This window comes from Erpetoichthys calabaricus, chromosome 8 (assembly GCF_900747795.2).
Source record: "Erpetoichthys calabaricus chromosome 8, fErpCal1.3, whole genome shotgun sequence".
NCBI classification, from domain to species: Eukaryota; Metazoa; Chordata; class Cladistia; order Polypteriformes; family Polypteridae; genus Erpetoichthys; species Erpetoichthys calabaricus.
In genome coordinates this window covers 1,423,004-1,443,145 of record NC_041401.2, presented here as the reverse complement: position 1 = coordinate 1,443,145, position 20,142 = coordinate 1,423,004, and the positions used below count along the sequence as shown (strand labels likewise).

The 20,142-nt window shown below is 51.6% G+C and overlaps 1 protein-coding gene across 1 annotated transcript in view; it reads right to left on the bottom strand.

Annotated features, from left to right (window-relative positions):
* Window positions 1-20,142, bottom strand: part of raph1a (Ras association (RalGDS/AF-6) and pleckstrin homology domains 1a) — an 82,665-nt gene that overhangs the window by 25,010 nt on the left and 37,513 nt on the right.

Genomic DNA, 20,142 nt, shown 5'->3' with positions numbered 1-20,142 from the left:
AAAAAAAAACATGAAGAACAAAATCCCAGGTGATGGTTCACCGACAAACGCACGATGGACAAATGCGCGACGACAAAACCGAGAAATTTTTTTTTTTTTTCAGAATTCACTGTCTTAATCTTCTTTATTTATTTATCTGGTTTGTACAATGCTATATACTGTATATGCTTCCGTTCTTTATTATATTCTGTAAGTGCCTTGAGCATGGGAAAGGCGCTATATAAATAAAATGTATTATTATTATTACTAATTATCGCGCATTTGTCGGGTCACGCCAGGTGACTTGGGTCACATAGTCCAGCGTGGAGTTCGGCTGAAGGCATCACCCCGATGGGTCGAGGTCACCACCCATTGGCACCACTTTTGGACTGAGAGCGTTGACAGCTTGGCTTGGTGGTCTTTGGACAACTGATACCCGTGTGGCGTCCTGTGATCGCTGGGTAAGGGGACTGCAGCAGAGGAGGTCACAGCGCTCTAGAAATGGCAGACGCCAGCTGTGGTAACCCAATCTTCTATTATTATTATTATTATCATCTCACGGGGTCTTCTGTGTTTTCTGGCCCTTGAAGTCCCCTGTGAGGTTTGTTTTTCATCGGCTCTGCTCCACGTGGCTAACGTTAAAGCATTCAGCCCACCACGGCCTTCTTGAAACTCATTGAGGGTCCACTAGCAGCCCCCTTGGTGAGACGAGTTCACACACACACAGGGAAACAAATCACACAGTGCTGGAGACCTTTTTTTGAGTCACGGCCCCCTTTAAGAATCTGATGAAAGCTGTGGACCCACTTCCTCAGAAATATTACAACTCTGTGTGCAGTGAACTGAACGCACTTCATTAATCGTCTCTCTCACACACAACACACACCAAGGGTCAGTCAACTTTAAAGACGCCACTCATCAGAATTAGGAAATCAAATCTACAACATCAACATCTAAATCAACAGTACCGGGCCGTAGTGTGAATGTTCATTTTCATCTGACCCCCACGGACCCCCTGACAACCATCCATGGAGCCCCTAAGAGTCCACGGACCTCAGGTTGAGAACCCCTGACTTGCGCGAACCAATGATGGCAACCACTGGTGACAACTCACCATTTGGGAAGCACCGGCTTAGTCATTATCAAGTTGATGCCACCCTATGCATGAATATGGCAGCAGGTGTCCACTTCTTGTGTAAATGAGTCACAGCGGAGTGGCGGTTATTTATAACAGTCGAGCATTCAGTCACACTGCTGTGACACGTGGAAAATATTGTCACCTCTAACTGTATCACTTCTGCAATCGCCTTTACACTCAGTTGGTACACATGTCTGCATATACACCGACTGGCCCCCACATTAACATCCCCCTCCCTCACATTGTGCCGAGGTGCGGACCCCTCAAGACCCCCGCAGGTGTCCTGTGCTGTGAGCAGCAGATCCTGGACTGGACTGGACTTGTGTTCCCAGCTCATCGCACAGATACGCCACTACCAGCCATCACCCCAAACTCTTCATCACGCTCCCCTCAAACTTTCCTGATCAATGCCTGCAGTGTGGCAGGGCGCCGTGCCCTGCTCTGCCATCAGGGAATGCCAGTGCCGTGACGGAGTGAACGTGGTCTACAGAGATCTTCAGTTGGGTGGGGTTTGTCAAAGTGACATCCACATCCAACATTTCCCAGCAGCACACTGCACTGCCTCCTTCCCATGATGCAACCTGCTGCCACCTCTTCACCAGGTAAATGACACACACATACACCCCCCCACGTGACCTGAAAGAAAACGCAACTCACCAGAGCAGGCCACCTTGTCTTGCACTGCTCTTTGGTCCAGCTCTGACGCTCACATGCCCACTGTGGGCACTTGGGGGGCAGCAGGGTCACTGTGGCCCATCTGTGGCTACACACTGTGTGGTGACACCTCTCCTTCATGGCCAGTAATTTGTACTTCAGTAGCTCTTCTGTGCGACTCAGCTAGTGGGGTTGGCCTTCGCTCGTCATTCACATCAGTGAGCCTCGGCCGCCCACGACCCTGGCGCCGGTTCACCAGCTGTGATCCCTTGGACCACTTTGGTAGACTCAGACCACTGCACACCAGGAGGTGCTCTGACTCTGTTCAGCGTCACTCAGGTCCTCACATCACATGCGTTTCTAAGACATCGCCTTTAAGAACTGACTGGTCACTTGCTGCCTTATATATGCCACCCCTTGACCGGTGCCATCGTAAGGAGATGGTCGATGTTGTTCAGTTCACCTGGCAGTGACTTGAATTTTGTGACACACACGTAATGTATAGAAACAGACACACACACACACACACACACATACAGTACGTACTCCATAGCCACACACACACACACACACACACACACACAAACACATACACAATCGGGTCAAAGGTCATGCCAGACTGAAAAGGAAAGGAGGCAAGTGACCCAGCGTCTCGGTGGTCTACACATACTGCAGACCACTCTAGATGAAAGTACCTTCTGAGGTCACAGGGGGCGCCAGAGAGTGGCAGCACGTGGTGTGTTTACTAGCACAGCAAACGTCACTTTAGTTTATACCTGGCACAGTGAGGACCCCGCAGACCCCTGAGTGTCTTCTCATTGAAGTGCCGCCCTCTAGTGGCCACAGCACCGACTTCATGAGCTGCAAGGTGGAAGTTTCAGCATCAGGCCATTGACAAGGTGCACAGGACAGTGAGGACCCCGGGAGATGCACACGTCAGGGACGCTGTGAGCACACCTGACACTTGACTGACACAAGTAACTGAAGATTTGTTCCACGGATATTTTCATTTCCTGTGCCGCTGCTCAAGGGTGGTATCCAATGTGGCCCATTTTACCGTGAATTGTCTCCTCTCCATTCTTCTTGAAAACGTGAGACTCAACATTTTTCTCGCCGATCACTACACACGACGTGGGGTTAAGTAAGTAACAGATTACCGGTCCTGTAAATCCACGGTCACCGATCCTAACCCTTCAGCGGAGGTCCCACCCATTCAAACACTTAGGTGACGCAGTTCAGTCACACGTCACTCCACCACAGCAGGCGTGCGCTGCCCACCATTAAAACTCACTCGCCAGTCGCTCCAAAGCTGACCCGCTTCCTTTGTCCCACCACACAGGGTCTTTTGTCATTTAGGGAAGCAGAACAAGCCTGAGGTGACGAAGGCAGAAAGAGCAGTGAGACTCCCAGCTGAGGGAGGGACAACTGGAAGCGGATGGCAGTGTGGCGTAAAGATTGACGGAGACGAGGCTTGGGTCACCGGGCCACTCTCTGACCCCAAGGGACATTAACAGACGTGCAACAAGGTGACCACCCTGACTGCCTTGTATCTTCACACTGGCCGCCATGCAATATAAACACAAGACCCTCAACCCGCTGGTGACCAGGAAGGCCCCGCCCCCCCCCCCTTCTCGAGTCAGGCAGACTGGCCATCAGTGCCCCCCACACCTCAGCGGCCCTGGAGTTTGCACAAGTGTGTTCCTGTCTGGGTGTTGTGGACGCCCTAATCGGGTCAATGAGGACATATGGAGGAGCAGACAAGTCAGCAGGTATAAAATGTCGTCACTTTAAGGGCACGAGTGGCGCAGATCCAGAGGACTGGATGTGAGGGACCCAAATCGGGTGTGACACAGGAGTGACACTCAGACGTACCGCTGTCTGAACGGGCTCAGCAACGTCAAAGACGGGAGCCACTCAGCTGTGACATTCAAGGCCACTGCGACTGTCATTCGTAGCCCTCTGGTCCATAATCTTAGCGAGACAGCTCCACGCTCACCTAACGTGACATACCCAGTGACCGGGGATGGGCCTACAGCCAATGAACACTCACCTGGGCAACGACGCAGATTTAGGACCTTGAGTGCCTGGCACACCTCACGAACAGGAGAGGGGATCGTCTGTCTGATGTCTCCAGTTTTAAGGAACTCCACAGAGTGCGGTATGGGGGGCCGAGACTGCGTAGCGTTTAACCCTTCGTAGAGCTCCGGTGGTCACTAAAGGGGGCGAGCGAGCACCGAGTCGTTAAACAGGACATGAACTACGACCTCCATGGTCTGGCGATGTGATCATTAAATCTGACCTGCCCCACAGCCACAGGCTGTACATTGGAATGGGGTTGGGTTGGGGGGCAGCTACTTTTTTACATGGTGGTGCTGGGTATCTGTACTGCTTGAATAAAGGAATTCCCAATTTAAAATGGTACTGTGTGCCCACTCTGATGGCCTGAGGCCATTCATTGTGTAAAATGTGCAAAAACAGGATATCTGGAGGGGGCCGTTACTTTTTCACAGCCCTGTGTATAAAACACATGGAAAATGCCTTAAAGAAAAAGATCATCCAGACTCCGCTGGAAATTCCCAGTTTCACCCAGTAATGAAGCCTATGAGCCGCAAAGTCTGAAGAGATAAGGGAGGGCACGGTGCCCCCTAACTCTGTTAACATCAGGGTGGTCTGAACCCCAAAGCGGTGTCTGCCATCCCCTGCACTTTAAGAACAGCGTGCCATCTCATTAGTGGAGAGCACAGGAAACGGGCAATAAAGCCCAAAGCCGCTGCCCCCCACAGCTGCACTGGCTTTGGGGGGGGTGTCAGGAGGGGGGGTCCCTGTGATCCATCAACTGCTACATCATTTTCAAAGCCCCCAAGCGGCCTCCTCCCCAGACCGTTCCAATTAAACAAAGAGAGAGGCTCGTGAAGCTCCCAGAAGACACGCCATCTCCGATGCCCAGCTAATGCCGCTCTAAGGCCTACGGCATCCAGGAAGCTGGGAAATTCCAGCAAGGCGTGTGAGTGGCAGACAGGGCACAGTCACATCTGGTTGACACTTGCAAGCCGCTGCTAGGGGAGCCACACGTCACTGGGCTGCAGGACCCACCCCTCTGCCATTAGCACCAAGGCCAAAGGTCAGGCTGCCCCCCAGCCATGAGCAAACTGGACATGTTGCCTCCCGGGGGGCCACCAAAGACTCTCCTTTGGGGTCCCGGCTCACTTGACTCGTTTATTAGAATTTTACAAAACGTTTTTACAGAACACACGAAGCCAACGTCAAGTCAAGCTCCTTACCCACTGCAAGGCCTCGAGAGCAGAAGTTTAAAGGGCACAATGGGTGGCACAAGCAGCAGAGCACAGGTGGATCCTGCAGCTCAGTTTATTAGTGACCCACCCTGTCCTCCCTGGCTGGATGGCAGACACAAGCCTGCTGCTGGCCTACCAAGTCTAACACAGACAAGAAACCCACCCCCCCCACCACCCATCACAATGTAAAGGGGTCCCTCCACAGGCTGGCGTCCAAGCCCACTACTCCATTACCACTCACTACCTGCCCATTTCACTGAAATGCAAACTGCCTGGCAGAAGTGCTACATACGTAAAACAAAGAAAGGCCGCGTGCGCCACTGAGGTGCCCACTTCAAGAGGGGCCGTCTGGAAACGGGGAAAAAGCGTGCAGACCCCTCAAAGCGACCACGAGACGGGAGATGCCACGCTGGCAGTTCAAAAGCTTCCATAAACAAGACACGGCTGTGGTGCATCCCAGAATTCCTGTGGACTCTGGCACCAATCACGGGCTCGCAAGCAAGACGTGGAGCAGAAGAGCCAGAAAGGCGCTGTAAAGAGCAAAAAAAAAAAAACAAAACTGCCCGCCTGTCAGAAACCCCTCGCTTTACCAGGCCTCTCAGAAGGAGGGTGGGGGCGAAAAAGGAAGGTGGCAGCTGTGGAGGAGATGGAGTCGACAGCAGGCGCCGGCACTTCCGGTGCTATTTTAGGAGAGGTTTGGGGGCCACGCGTTTGTTTTCAAAAACACAACACAAGCAGCAAGCAGGACACAGCTGTTTCGAGCACAGCGGGGGGCGCCAGGGTGTCAAACAGGAGACAGCTGGGGGGTCAGCCACCTGTGGTTTGTCACACAATGCCCGAGCGGAACGAGCAGCTAATGTGGTGGCAGCCGCGAGAGTCGCAGGATCAGAAATCCCCACGCAGCACTAGAGAAGCGGCCAGCAAAGCTGCACGTGGGGGCACAGAGACCCTCTTGGAGCTCACCAGCAATGCCCCGCATGGCATCGGAAAGGGGGCTGCACTCATCGGGGAGCCACACCACATGTCATTAGCCCCAGTAGAGCACATGAGATGAGATGAGATGACCTGCATGTCACAAGGCATTTGAAAAAGAAGCCCCCCGCGGGTGTTTGGGGCGATCTGCACCCCCACTATTACACAGAGACCTCAGGGGTCACGGACACAGGAACCGATGCATTCCAGCAAACACAGCCGGGCACTGAGGAGCACATTAGGACCTCAAGGGAATCGGTGCCAGCAGGATAATGAATGGAGAGGATGACAGAAACAGAAAGGGTGGAACGGGACAAATGGCATCCAAGGAACAGCAGGGGACAAATGACCTCAAGCAACAGGGGGTCGCGGGAGGCCAGCGTCCATACAGCAGCAACAGCCCCTCAACCTGCTGGTGTCCAGGAAGGCCTGGCCCCCCCCCTTCTCGACTCTGCGATCAGTGGCCGATGAGCCGCTGGGCCCGACTAGACCATCATCTTAAGTGGCTCAGAAGAAGACTGGCATCACAATTAAATGGTGGGCCCAAGAAGTTAACACTGTGACGGTGGCACAGCAGCTCTGTCCACAGTTTGGGAGGAAGAAGCAAACACAACATTCTGATACAAAAAGACGACATGGCAAGGTGCAACCTCTAGGGAGCGCTCTAGATCAGAATGAAAGGGCACCGTGATGGCCCCTGCTTATAAGAACTGACTGTGCTGCCAAAGTGACCCCGGTGGTCCTCTCACTACGTCTGACCCGAGGCTGCAGCTGCCCCTTTTAGAGAATCCATTCACACAGAAACAGAAAAAGACAAAGAGAGGAACACAAAGCCGCCAGGTGAGCGGTGAACCTCCCCCCCCCCCACCTCATGCCCTCGGCCCGCCCCGACATGTCATTAGGCAATGAGCTCAGTTTGAACGAGACGGATTAAGACAGCGGGCGTATGCAAAGCTGGCGCCACCAAGACAGGGGAGTGCGGACCACGGCAAGCCAGAAGCAGTGCACTTCATGATCTGGGGACAGGATCAAACTCCAGTCTGAGTCAGTGACCCTTCATTTCATGTAGTGCCTTACATCTACAAGGGACACCACGAGTGCCTCCACCTCACCCCGCCCCAGTCTGGCACAACGTATGATCCGAGTGGACTACTGGCACAACATGCTCAATGAGGAGCTCCCTGGCAGGTGTCTGGTGCCAACGGGCAGTCTGACCAGCCTCACCCACCCTGGGGTACCGTCAAGAACACTCACCGTCTCGGGAATGCGGGCAAAGAAGCAGTCCATAACCTAGCCAGGGTCTTGGCTGGCACAGCTCTGGCTCTCAAGGTGTGGTGTCTGAGATCGGGACATCGTACTCGGTGTTTACTAAGTGACAGCCAGCCAGTGACTCAGCGGGACTTTGAGCTGCGCTAACACTCGCCCAGTAACCCTTTGGTGGCCTATTTAACCCTTTAGGCACAGCCACCAGTGACACCCTTTACTCCTCCCTCACCCAACAGAGCATTTCAAACAACACATGAGCCACCACTGCAGTGAAAGCATAAAAAGCTTCAGAACTTCAGATGGGGTCCGACGAGAGTCCGAGGTGGGCACATACTCAGTGCCACGAAGGTGGAGGACCAAATGTGATCAAATATAAAAGTCCGCTGTGCTAAGGTTGAACATCGGTGACCACCAAACCTCCGAGGTGTCAATCCGAGAGCAAACAAACCCTGACTGACAATTCAAAGGTTTCTCCACCACCAGGAGGTGTCAGCTATGAACGGACCCCCAACATTTTAGGGGCAGAGGCTCCAAACAGATCCGCGTAACTGTAAAGTGCCAAGCTGAAGAAAGGCGAACACAATTCTAATGCCAAGGTTATCCTGATAGTGAAATGAAACGAAAAGCATCCAAGTAGTGTAGTCGAGGATGACGGGGAAAACACACAAAATATTTACAAGAGCAAAAACGGTGCCAACAGGGCCCAGCTGAGCCCAGTGTCGATCAGGATGATGGGGGGTCACAAAGAGAAATCACAGAAGCAAAGATGGATGGATGGAACTTCATTTGTCCCAAGGGGGACAATATTATAACAAAACAACAGAACCCCCTCACACACACACAAGCAAAAAAAAAAAAAAAAAAAAAGAAAAAAAAAGGAGGAGATGCCATCTTCTCGGCTCAAGTCCCTGTGAGGCGCTATAAAGGAGCCACAGTGGCCAGCGTCTCCTAAACACGTCTACTGAAGAACTTGCTGGCCGAGGGTCCTCAGGAGAAGATGTGCCGCATTCTTCAGAATGGCCATCAGTTCATCTTCAATCTCTCCTTCACCACCACCACCACCACCACCACCATCAGCAGCGCCAGCGGGTCCAGAAGGCGTCCCATAGCCAAGTGTGCCATCGTAACCAGCTTGACGATTGGATGAGCCCTTCTTTTTAGTGATGTTACCAGCCCAGCACACCACAGATTGACTATCAGAGCTGTCACCACCACAGCCACCTCAAGAGCCCGCCCTGCAGTTTCTTCTCTAGTCCCTCCATGTTACGAGATCAGTCCAACCGGTCCTTAATGTGGACCCCCCCAAGTACCTGTAGCAGTGCACCACCTCCACACAAACCCGACTTAACCCTAACCTGGCATAGGAGCTCTTTGGTGGGGTGAAAGTCCATAACCAGTTCAGTGGTTTTGCCAATGTGAAGCTGCAGACAGTTCTACGGTGGACCCCCAGCTCCTCTGCCTCACCCACCCCCCATTGGTGCAGAACCAAGAGCATTTCCCAAAGAGACACGACCTGGCGTAATGTTTCTAGTCTGAGGTGACGGTGCCCCTCAAACTCAAGGACTGTTGAGTCCCACCAGGTAGACACCCCCCATCATCCAAATGGATTCAACAAGAACAACACGGGGACACTGCTGGAAGCTCATGAAGGGTGAATTACACACAACCATTAGGATCACAGATGCGTGGAATAAGAGACCAAGTAGTGTGGTGGACGACTTTAGGGTCCTTTAGGACTCAACTTGATGTTGCTTTGGAGGAGTCAAGTGGACAGGACCGGCAAGCTTTGGTGGGCCGAGCAGCCTGTTCTGATGTTCTAACGACACCGTGGGCTCCTCCACCCGTGTACCCCTTAACACTGATGGCTACTGGAGAAATCAAAAGCATCCTCTTCACAGGGAGCCCACCTTTGTCCAGCCTTGTGGAGCAGACAGCATCTTCCACTCTAATCTATGTCTGACAGGCAAACTGCAGTGGGTGGTCTACCACGACAGGACTCATGGTGTCCAGGGCCAGCCTCTCGGAGGTCTTTAGGAGGGCCACTGGTCTGAAGTCATGAGGTGAAGCATCTCCAGAAGAAGAGCAACGATCAACAGGTAAGGGCAGCAGGTAAACTGCACTCCACTGCTCCGGCGGTTTCCTTAGCAAGGGAAGTGCCATTCTTCCAGTTGGCATTTCAAACTGGGCAAGTGGATAAGTCGGTTAAAAAAAAAAAAAAAACCACCCCCCAGCAGCTGCACCCATCAATTTACCAAACTACGGTGCCCACAACTCTCTGCTTGACGACACAGACCCCACCATCCTGGATCTGAAACAGAGCAGCCACGCGGCACCACTGCCAGCTCACATGATACACATCAAGTCACTCTGAGGACCTTCAATGGGATTTCCACCCAGATATTCAAGCCCGAGGGTCTCCAACAGCCTCAAAGACCGCCAATCAGACCGGATGGCACTGGACACTTCCTGTGTGGCTCCCAGCTGTGACCAACAGGTGGCCATGGAGAGTCGGCAGCAGGTGAAGGGACTGTTCACGGGGACACAGTGATGGCTTTATTGGAACATTCACAGGTGACAATAATAACTAATGGTGGCCTGGAGAGCACAGGAGTAGTGGCAGTGCATGTGGCTGCATTGTGTCCAGGAGAGCATAAGGACGCCTCCTCCTGGAGGTGCCATAAAGGGGCCAAAGAGGCCGGGGACAAAGGGCAGAGCAGAGCAGACAGATGGGGACATCACAAGTGCAGTCTCCTTATTTTGAGAGCAGGCTGTGCCACTGATGGCCACCGGTTTTGTGTCCTGGAGGTTTAGCCAGCCTTGGTCATTTGGTTGCCCACCTAACACTGAACAAACCTTCAGCTGCGGCGGCTGCACAAGACACACACGCGGAATGGGGGGGGTTTCAGGCGCCGCCTGTGTGAGTTCATGCCAGCATTCCTTGAAGACTGCGGAGCCGTTCTCGTCACGTCACTCTGTTCTACACACATGGCGCCTCTTTTCCCAGGAGCCCCTTCTAAAGAGTGTCAGCTGCTTGTGGTTTCGTGTCTAAGGCTCACGTGACTCTGTGATACGCGGGGCGGGAGGGCAGCACTTCATATCCTCGTCTTCTTGGAATTCCTAGGATCACATTTCAGTTTTACTTTGACTACAAATTTGGCTTCTTTTGCAGACACACGGAGTGCATTTTTAAGGACAGTTTCACATCGGAGTGTTGATGTGGCCGAGTTTTATAAAATCGTCATTACATAGAAACACACACACAACGGCCACTTTATTAGGTACACCGCTTTTGACTGCCTGCGAACGCAATCATCAAATCAGCCAATCACACGGCAGCATTTCGGCCTGCAGAACTTGTCAACCTTGACCACCTGCTGAAGTTTAAACCGAGCATCAGAATGGCAAAGAAAAGGGACTGAAGTGACTTTGAACGTGGCATGGCTGTTGGCGCTGCCAGACGGGCTGCTCTGAGCATTTCAGAAACTGCTGGGATTTTCACGCAGTGCCATCTCTGGGGGTTTTTACAGAGAAGGGTCCGAAAGAAGGGAGAAAATCCAAGAAGTGAGTGGCAGTTCTCTGTTGATGTCAGAGGAGAACGGCCAGAGTGGTCCAAGCTGACGGAAAGGCAACAGGAACTCAACAGGAGCAGCTCTGAACGCACAGCACGTCAAACCTCGAAGCAGATGGGGGGCTACAGCAGCAGGTGACCACAGCGGGTGTCACTCCTGTCAACTAAGAGCAGGCAATAATTCACACATGGGGCTCACCTAAAGACATTCAGATGGTGGGGTCAACAACATGACAGCAGGGCTCCATCCTGCCTTGTATCAACTGGTGGTCTAATGGTGTATGGCTTATTTTCTTGGGACACTTTGGTCCCCTTAGTACCAACTGGGCATCGTTTAAATGCCACAAGTCTACCTGAGTATTGTAGTCCATCCCTTTATGACCGCAATGTGCCCATCTTCTGATGGCTCCTTCAACTTGATCATCTCCCACTGGTTTCTTGAACAGGACTAGGAGTTCACTGAACTCAAATGGCCTCCACTGTCACCAAATCTCAATCCAGTAGAGCACCTCGGGGATGTGGTGGGACGCGAGATTCACATCATGTGAGAACAATCTAGACAAGAACGGGCCATTCAGCCCAACAAAGCTCGCCATCTGACAAATGTGAAGCAACTGCGTGATGCTATCATGTCAACATGGACCAGAATCCTCAAGGGATGTTTCCAGCATCTTGTTGAATCTACGCCATGAAGAATTACGGCAGTTCTGAAGGCAAAAAGGGGGTCCGAGGCGCTACTAACGAGGTGTACCACATAAAGTGGCCGCTGAGTGTATATTTCACAATTCAAATCCGCTCTTAGCACCCTGGACTGGAGGCCTGGCCTGGCACACCACCACTCGAGTCCCATCCCGATGCCTTTGACGAGGGTTTTTGTTCATCTGGCACATTCACAGACGTTTCTCACGCCAAACTCCATACTCGGACTTATGCCCTTCATGAAGTCGCTCGTTGTATAGGTGAGACCACCATACGGACTCCAGATACAATCAACTGAAAGCCCAGACCGGTGACCTCCATTGAACTGATGATGGGACTTCTAAAACCAAACGGGCTGCACCAGTGAGGACTGGGGGGTGACTGCTGATGCCATCCGTTCTTTTCCCGTTTTTAATTTAGTTCGCGTTGCAGAGATCAGTTTTCAATTTCACACTAAAACATCTTCAAAAGGCCAAATCAAGACCACCGGGAACTACAGAACACGTGAAGACCCCCGCAGGTGGGCTCTTCTCATGGTACCATTTGTGGTTTCTGGCATTGTGCTCTCTGGTGCCCACCATTTTACATACAAGTGTTAGACTTGGTAGTCCACCCAACTTACTGGAGAGTAGGCCCCCTGGAACGGGAGGGGCTGCCAGTGACGTCATCTCACGCCAGCCGGGGACGTGCAGCTACCCGTCGGCTCATGGAAGTAACGCTGAGAGCAGACAACACAAAACAGAGCCTGCAGAGGGGCTCAGCAGAGTGTCTAATGCCAAGCATCTGCCATGGTGTGTGCGCACCTTCTTCACTGACACTTCTTATATTGGACTCACAAAAGTTTCAGATACAATGGGGTCCGTTTCTTTTGGAGCCCAGGCAGGTGACGTGACCTACCAAGGGTCACCCAGTGTCACCCACAGCCTCAGTGTCTGAAGACCAAAGCCTTAACAACTGGCACAAATGAAAGCAGCTCACAGGGCGGAGACAGTCAAAGAGACAATCAAATCAAAGTGACCACTGACCTTCACGTGACGATCACAAAAAACAGACGGCAAACCAGGAGCCACCACATTCAGACAGGCTGGCACCGCTCAAGAACCTGTAAAGACGCCTGCCAATTGGCACAGTCAGAATCCGAGGCACCCGATTACGGTTACTAAACAGTGCGTTGATCTTGCACGTTCATGTAGAGGACCCTTCATGCCATTGATTTGTGACTCAAGACCAGAGAGAGCTGGAGCTGCACCAACAATGCCACGGAGAACAACATGTGACTAATTACGCCATTAGCTCATTGGCTGTTTTCATCTGCGCGGTCTGCTGCGAGCTTTACCCATCATTTGAGTAGAACATGACTGGCATCTCCATTCCCACACTCCTTTGTGCCTGATGCTTCCAGGATGGACGACCCCCAGCGCACTGCAACCACCCAACTCCAGACAGCGTATGGATGACGGAGGAATGAAGCGGGGGGGTCACAGGACCGTCACACAACACCCTGTCACACATCATTGGGTCCTTAACCTGAAAATTGTTCCGGGTGTGCTGGCTGACCCTGCACTTTGACCCCCAAAGGTCATGTGATCACATCACTTCCTCTCAGGGATTAAAATCACATCTTAACAAAAGAGCAGAGGTGCCAACCCTGACGGTATGGGGCGTCACTGCGACCACGAGGACATTGGCACCACATGATGGCGGGCCAGGCAAAGAAAGCCATCGGAGATCCCAGCCATCCCCGGTCAGGTAAACGCCAGGGCGAGGAGGGGCTTCTGACCACAGCCCACCCAACATCTTGAACGAGGACAGCGCCTGGAGCTACGCGATGCCATATTGTTAGCACACCTATGAGAAGTTATTTATTTAGTTCTTATTTCTTTCTATTGTGTATTCTGGTCATTGTCTGTTTCTTCTTCTTAATGACACCATCACTGGGGCTGAGCCACTAAGCGTGACACTACATGTGGTACCCTGCGTGTCCCCCCCCCCCCGATGTGACCAATGACGTCTGACTCGATCAATGCCACTCTGACTTGTTATCATGGACCCTGCTTCTCAGGTGCCCAGTATACTTTTGTGCTCTGCCATTTTAATGCCAATCTCAGTTTTGGCTGTTGGGTCCCTAAATTCAAATTCTCCAGGACAGGAAGTGCAAACGGTGGGCGTCAAATGGATTGTCCAGGGTCCGCCTGGCTGTTCCTCCTTACAGAAATCGAGGCATTGGATTTGCTTCCACATATAAATACTTGGGCGCTGCTGGTCACAGTCAACATTCTGGCACTCGCGTCATTCACACCAGTCTTCTGGGTGGCATTGGGCCCAGCTGGTGGGCACCCCACTTACTAATTGTTTATAGGATCCAACGAGGAAAAGTCACCGACTTGACTGCCAATACAGCACGACGAGAAACAAGACCCTCAAACAGGAGCAGAGAAGGGGCACGGCCCACCGGCACGTTTCACTTTTAAGAAGGAACACACAGATAAGAAAAGCCACAGCAAGTCGAGATGGGGGCCTCAAAATCGCCCACGGACCCTCACAGGTCACCAAGCCCCACACCATCCCAGCTGGGGCGCACATCACAGAGCGGGCACCTCCAGTCTCTCAGTGTTCTGCTAACACAGCACCCTCACTGCCACTTCATTGTTCATGCCAATGCAATTCAAACATCGCCAGGCTGACTTAAACTTAAAAGGGCCAAACACCAATCAGCGCTCAGGCTGAAATGGCAGGTTTAACATTCTGGAAAGCTTCGAGTCGTAGTAAATAAAATGAGCAACTCGAAGAGACGACAGAAAAAGCAGCACAGCAGAGCGGCAGACCCCCTCCTGGTTACACCCCCCGACCACCCCAAGTGTGCCAGTCTCCAATGGTCACTTTTGGGGCCTGTGATGAAACTGGGACCAGGTGCTCCATGCCAATGCAAGGGGACTTGTTTTACCTTTGGGTGGTCACAACACCAAAAGACTTAGGCGGGTGAAAAATGCAATGCGGTGGGGGGGGTGGGCTTCTCTTAGGTAAAAGCAAATGTGAATAAATGTAAATGTTGGCATGCAAGAAAGGAAGCTTTAAAGAATTAGACCCCATATGCTGAACTGTAAGGTGGCTAACATAAGGATCGGCCAATACCTCGGAAGCACCCCACCGTATGCCCCCCTTTAAACATAATCAACTCTCAACAATTACAAGACAATTTTAGCAAAGAAAGACACAAAGATGAAAACAGCAACACACAATACCCCCCAAACGTGACTAAAACAAACCTGGTGAAATCCCCCCGAAGTTCACACAAGAGTCCAGAGTTCAGGTGGTCTCCTTACACCAGGCAGATGAACAGCAGAAGGCGGCCAGTGAAATGTAAAAGGTTTCCACAGTCAGCCCTGCAGAACTTCGACACGCTCACCCGGACCACTAGACGTCGTAACCAAGGGCGATTGCGGCCCCCCAGAGATGAGCGCTGGCCTTGGCCTATCTAGACAGCTCTCTGTTCCTTTATCACGGCCACCGCAGGTGCCGATCCGTTTAGTCCATTCGCCCGTCTTTGCTGTCCTCCCTTCCTCTTTTTGAAAAACGGTGCCATTGATGCCAATGACCTCTGAACCCGGACGTCCAGCCTTCAGGGGGCTGCCGCCAATCACCCGTCTATTTGGAAAAAGGCATGACAGGCAAATGGCAAACACACAACGTGATCTATGTAAGGCTCCTCTGGAAGGGTCACTACTGTCACAGGTAGAGGGGACCTGCTGATCAGCTTTAAGAAATCGAGAATTTAAGAGGGAAGGACAGAAGACAGGATAAGGGTCCAAATGGGGACACTACAGGCCGAAGTGCCAGGCCGGACACACAAACCTGAGTGTCCCGTGGTTGGTAGTCTAGCACAATGCCCTCTAGCCATTTTTGGAGTGCCGGGGGGGGGGTTCAGGGGGAATTTTTTTTTTTTTTTTTTTTATAATCAAGACCACCCCAGTTTGCTTGTACAACAGCAGGCACAGTGAGGCCACCACACTTAGGTCAGATTGGGGAGCTGGCATTGGTACAGAGTGTTGCTGCACCCACCACACAACAAAACAGCTCGGGATCCTGGTTGGCAAGCCCTAGGCAGACACACGGTCCAGTGCCCCCCTCCGGAAAGGACCCTCCACCTGCAGCCAGGTGTCATGTGGGGGTCCCCTTGGCCTGATCATCAATAATCAGGGTCCTGTGGGCATCGTGCCACATGACGGTAGTGTCGTAAATGACGCTCCCTCACAGTGCAGGTCATGTGCCTCATTCAGGACTCCGTGAGCAACACAAAATCACACCAGCAGGACCCCCAGGACCCTCTGAAGAGACACACACATGAAGGAGTCCAGTCTCAGTCTCAGGTCACTGGATGGCGTCCACGTCTCACAAACCAGAAGCACCAGGACTCTAAACACTCGGACCTTCGACCTTTCACAGAGATATCGGGGGGCACCACACACCCCTTTCCAGAGCCCTCATGACCCCCCCACGCTCTCATTAAACCAAAACAATTAAAAAGAAACTACAGGTTTAAAAAAAAAAATCATAGAAAACAAATCGTTTAATTGAATCAGAATGTGAGAAATTGGAAATTCCGGCACATTCTATTCCAATTAGTCCGAGTTGGTACGTCTTTACCAAGCCCAGAGTCCACGGCCTGGGGGGTGCAGGGCGACTGTAAATGCTCAATTATTATGAGCGACAGAGCAGTGTGCTGTCTAATCAAGACCCTGTAGTCAGACGTCTACACGCTCCGAAAAAGGGGAATCACAACGGATATTACGGGCACTCGGAAATCCCAAAAACAAAACGGCACCCGCTTTCTGATCGATTTAGTTATTAAACTTTATTATCAGTACTACGGCGTGAAAGTCAGCACTACACTCAGGTGCAACTGCATGTACTCCGATTACTCCAACAGCCAAAGCAACATGTAAGGAAACGGGAGGGAAAACGGCACATTAGTGGGGGGCAAACAGGAAGGGACGCCAGACAGGTACCCAGAGGTGTGCCAGCCTTCCAGAACAACTGTAATGGCTGCTACAGAAATTCTCCGGTGACTCCTCCATCACAGACTGCATTAATAATGGAGAGGAGCCAGAGTGCAGGAGGCTTGTGGAGGACTTCATCGTGTGGCGCAACTCGACATTAACAAGACAAAAGAGCCCCCGAGACCAGCCACCATTCAGGGGGAGGGCATGGAAGTGGCACAGAGCTACAAGTACCAGCAACCTGGACCCTAACCCAAACCCTGGCCAGACTGGACTTCCTAAGGATTCTCAGGTCTTTGGATGAGAGCAGCAAACTGCTGGAGATGTTCTACCAGCCCATAGTAGCCAGTGTGACGTTCTACACTGTGGTCTCCTGGGGAAGCAACTTGAGCTCAAAAGACACACAATGGCTGAGCAAACCTATCAGGAAAGCTGGCACCGTCACACGGCAAACTCTGGGCACATTGGAGGCCATCGTGGGAAAGAGGAGGACGCCATGAAAATCTCCTGCAGGTGGCGCTCTCTTGAAGCACTTCTAGCCACGGGCTCCTTCTACAACAGTGTGCTAAGAAGCGCCTCAGGGGGTCTTTTGTGCCCACTGCTATCGGGCGATTTAAGGCTTCCACCCGACATACTCATTCAGTTTATTTTTATTTATTGATTGATTGATTGATTGGCTGGCTGCATTATTATATCCATGTGAGTTTCCCCCCCAGGATTAATAAAGTTGGTCCAATCTGATGACACACGTCAAACCAAATAACAGCAGGAGTCACGTCTTTACGAGGCGGGAGAGTTACAGCAGAGGATTGTGGGTATCGCACTCATCACTACGAAAACACAAGAACGCGGGCCGTCATCGTCACTTATCGACACGGGATGTGACCAATCAGACGCGAGTCGTCCTCGTTTAACTTGTGCTATCACAAACGTGTACGAGATCCGGGTGGGTGGGCTTTTGTTCTTTTTGTTTTGTTTAAAAGCCAGTTAGAATCGTCGGTTTCCTTTTTCATTTTAGGATCCCAAGAATTTGGTAGGAAGAGACGGACGTGAGAGAAGATCCATTTTTGAATTCCATGTCCCATACAGTAGCGATAAAGGAATGCCATTCCTTCTCTGACACGTCCACAGATACTCGTTGAAGCCCCCCACTCACGTTCTAACTGGTTTATGCAGTTTGGTGTCATCACCACAATGGAGGTGTGCAGGACTGTGGGCATCACACACTGACAATGACAGTGACAAGTCGCCTCCATCCTGTCAGTTGGCTTGACCACCCGGTGATAAAATCAGTTGCTGATACCCAAGTAGGGTGTGTTTAGCGCTTCACAGCACATCTGTGCGTGTCGACAGGGGTGCTCATGGCGTGGCACACGATAAGGAGCTCTTGGCACGGCGCATGTGCGGTAAATCATTAAGACCTTCGCAGTTCCTGTGGAATTTCAGGCTGGTGGCGTCTGGCCGGGTTATCATTCGTCATCAGTGAAACGACTCCAACACTGAGGAAGGGTCACGTATGTGGGGTGCGGAGGAAACGGTCAGCGGGTGTCTGTCCTGCCTGCACTGTGTGTGGAATTTGCTCCCCCGTGACCGAGTGTATCAGTTTGTTTTGCACTTTGAACTTTCTGTGGACGTGAAGCTGGGGGTCTGGTGTGTGTCAGCAACGCTGTGTGCCTGTGCCACCCCTCCCCGTCCTGTCCAGCCAAAAAACTCACAAGGAATGGCTCAGTGGGCTTTAACAGGCCCAGATTTACACTTGGAGTGAGCAGGTCAAAGGTGCCCCGAGGAATCACAGGGGACAACCGATTACACGACTGCCTCAGCACGTCTCAAAACACCCTTTGGATTCCCAAAGTATCAGAAGGTCTCCCCCATTACGACGGCCTACTGACGTGCTGGCAGACATCACCGGTGCTCGTATGAATACTTCCAGGTATACAAAGTTCTCCTGCAGTCCCAGCCCATCTTTATTCACCTGTTCCAAGTACGATACGCACGACACAGCTGAGCCCTCATCGGTCTGTGCAGCTCACGTCACCCCTGATCTTCTCGCGTTTACATCGAACTTCAGATTCGCTGGTTGGCCCCACTCACAAACCCCAAAGGCTCACTCCATGTTGAATCAGCAGATTTTCCAGAAATCCCAAGCACTTTAGTCTCAAAAACGTCTGAAAGCAATAGCAGGTGTAGCCCCATGTTTATCCAGGAGACCCCCTGTGAAATGATTTGGATGTCACATCAACACTTCCCAAGACGAAGGCCAATTTTGTGAGGGGGGGGGGGTGTCACATTTGACATCAATCTCACAAGACCACCTCTCAAGAATTAAACTGTTTAGTGGGCTCACGTTCAACATCCTGGTACCTTTATAGGTGGAGTGCCTGACCCTCACCTCTTCTGTTTCTCGTCTCAATACTCAAATGTGCCACTTGGTGCCACTGCCCACCTGCCTGCCTAAGGTAAGGTCGTTTCTGATGGAGGATCGCAGGAATCGTCGGGTAGAGGGGTCCTGTCATCGGATTGGCTGGCCCAGCGCTGACTCAGCTGTGGAGTGGCTAATAGGTGGAAGGCAGCTTGATGACGGAGGTCTCCAGGACTCTGAACAAATCCAAATCATATTATGGGATATCATCGACTGTTAAATTCTGCTCCGTACTTGTAATATTTTTATACTGTATTGAGGATGACTTCTGTTCTGTTCTGTGTATTGTGTTGTATTGACCCCCCTTTTTCTTTTTGACACCCACTGCACACCCAACCAACTGCCTTTCTGGAGGTTTCTTCCATTTATTTCCTACAAGGGTTTTTTCTTAAAAGGAGTTTTTCCTTGTCTTCTTAGAGAGTCAAGAGTGGGGTCTGTTAAAGCCCACCGCAGCACAAATCAACTGTATTGTATTATTAAGATCACTGGCAGGGCAGGGCCCACTCAAACCACCCCCCCAAACTGCAACTACCAATAAGAGGTAAGGAATTGTCCAATCATTGCTTACAAGAACATACACAGATTTTTTGTAGGTTTGGCCAATCACTACGCTAGTGTTGTCACATGTCAGTCAGGACCCCAACCCCGCAAGGGTTCAAGTGGCATTGTGTGTTTTCCAGAGAGCTGGCGTAAACCTGATATACCTGACGTGGTGTTTCATCATCCTCAGGCAGACACAGAGCCAGTGAGGTGTGGAGAAAGACAGGAGGGTGACTGGTCATCTCTGTGAATGGCGTCAACGAGGGCATATTAGGGTTAAACCTGCAGACACTGAAACTCTGGCTGTTGGAATTCATCCCCGTTATTTACCCAGAAGGACACATTTCATCATCCTTACTGATGTTTATATTCCTCCATCTGCAACAGAAATGATTCATTCTGCCACCGATGAATCCCTTTGACCCTACAGTTATGGTATGTGGGGACTTCAACCATGTGACTCAGGAAGGAACAATGACAAATTTCCATCAGTTTGTGACCAATTCCAGTCAGGCCGGACCCGCAGTATTTAAGTGTAAACTGCTGGCGCCTTTGGGCAAATGTGCCCACAGCCCGACTCATCGTATTCCCAGCCTGTTATTAGATGGCATCCT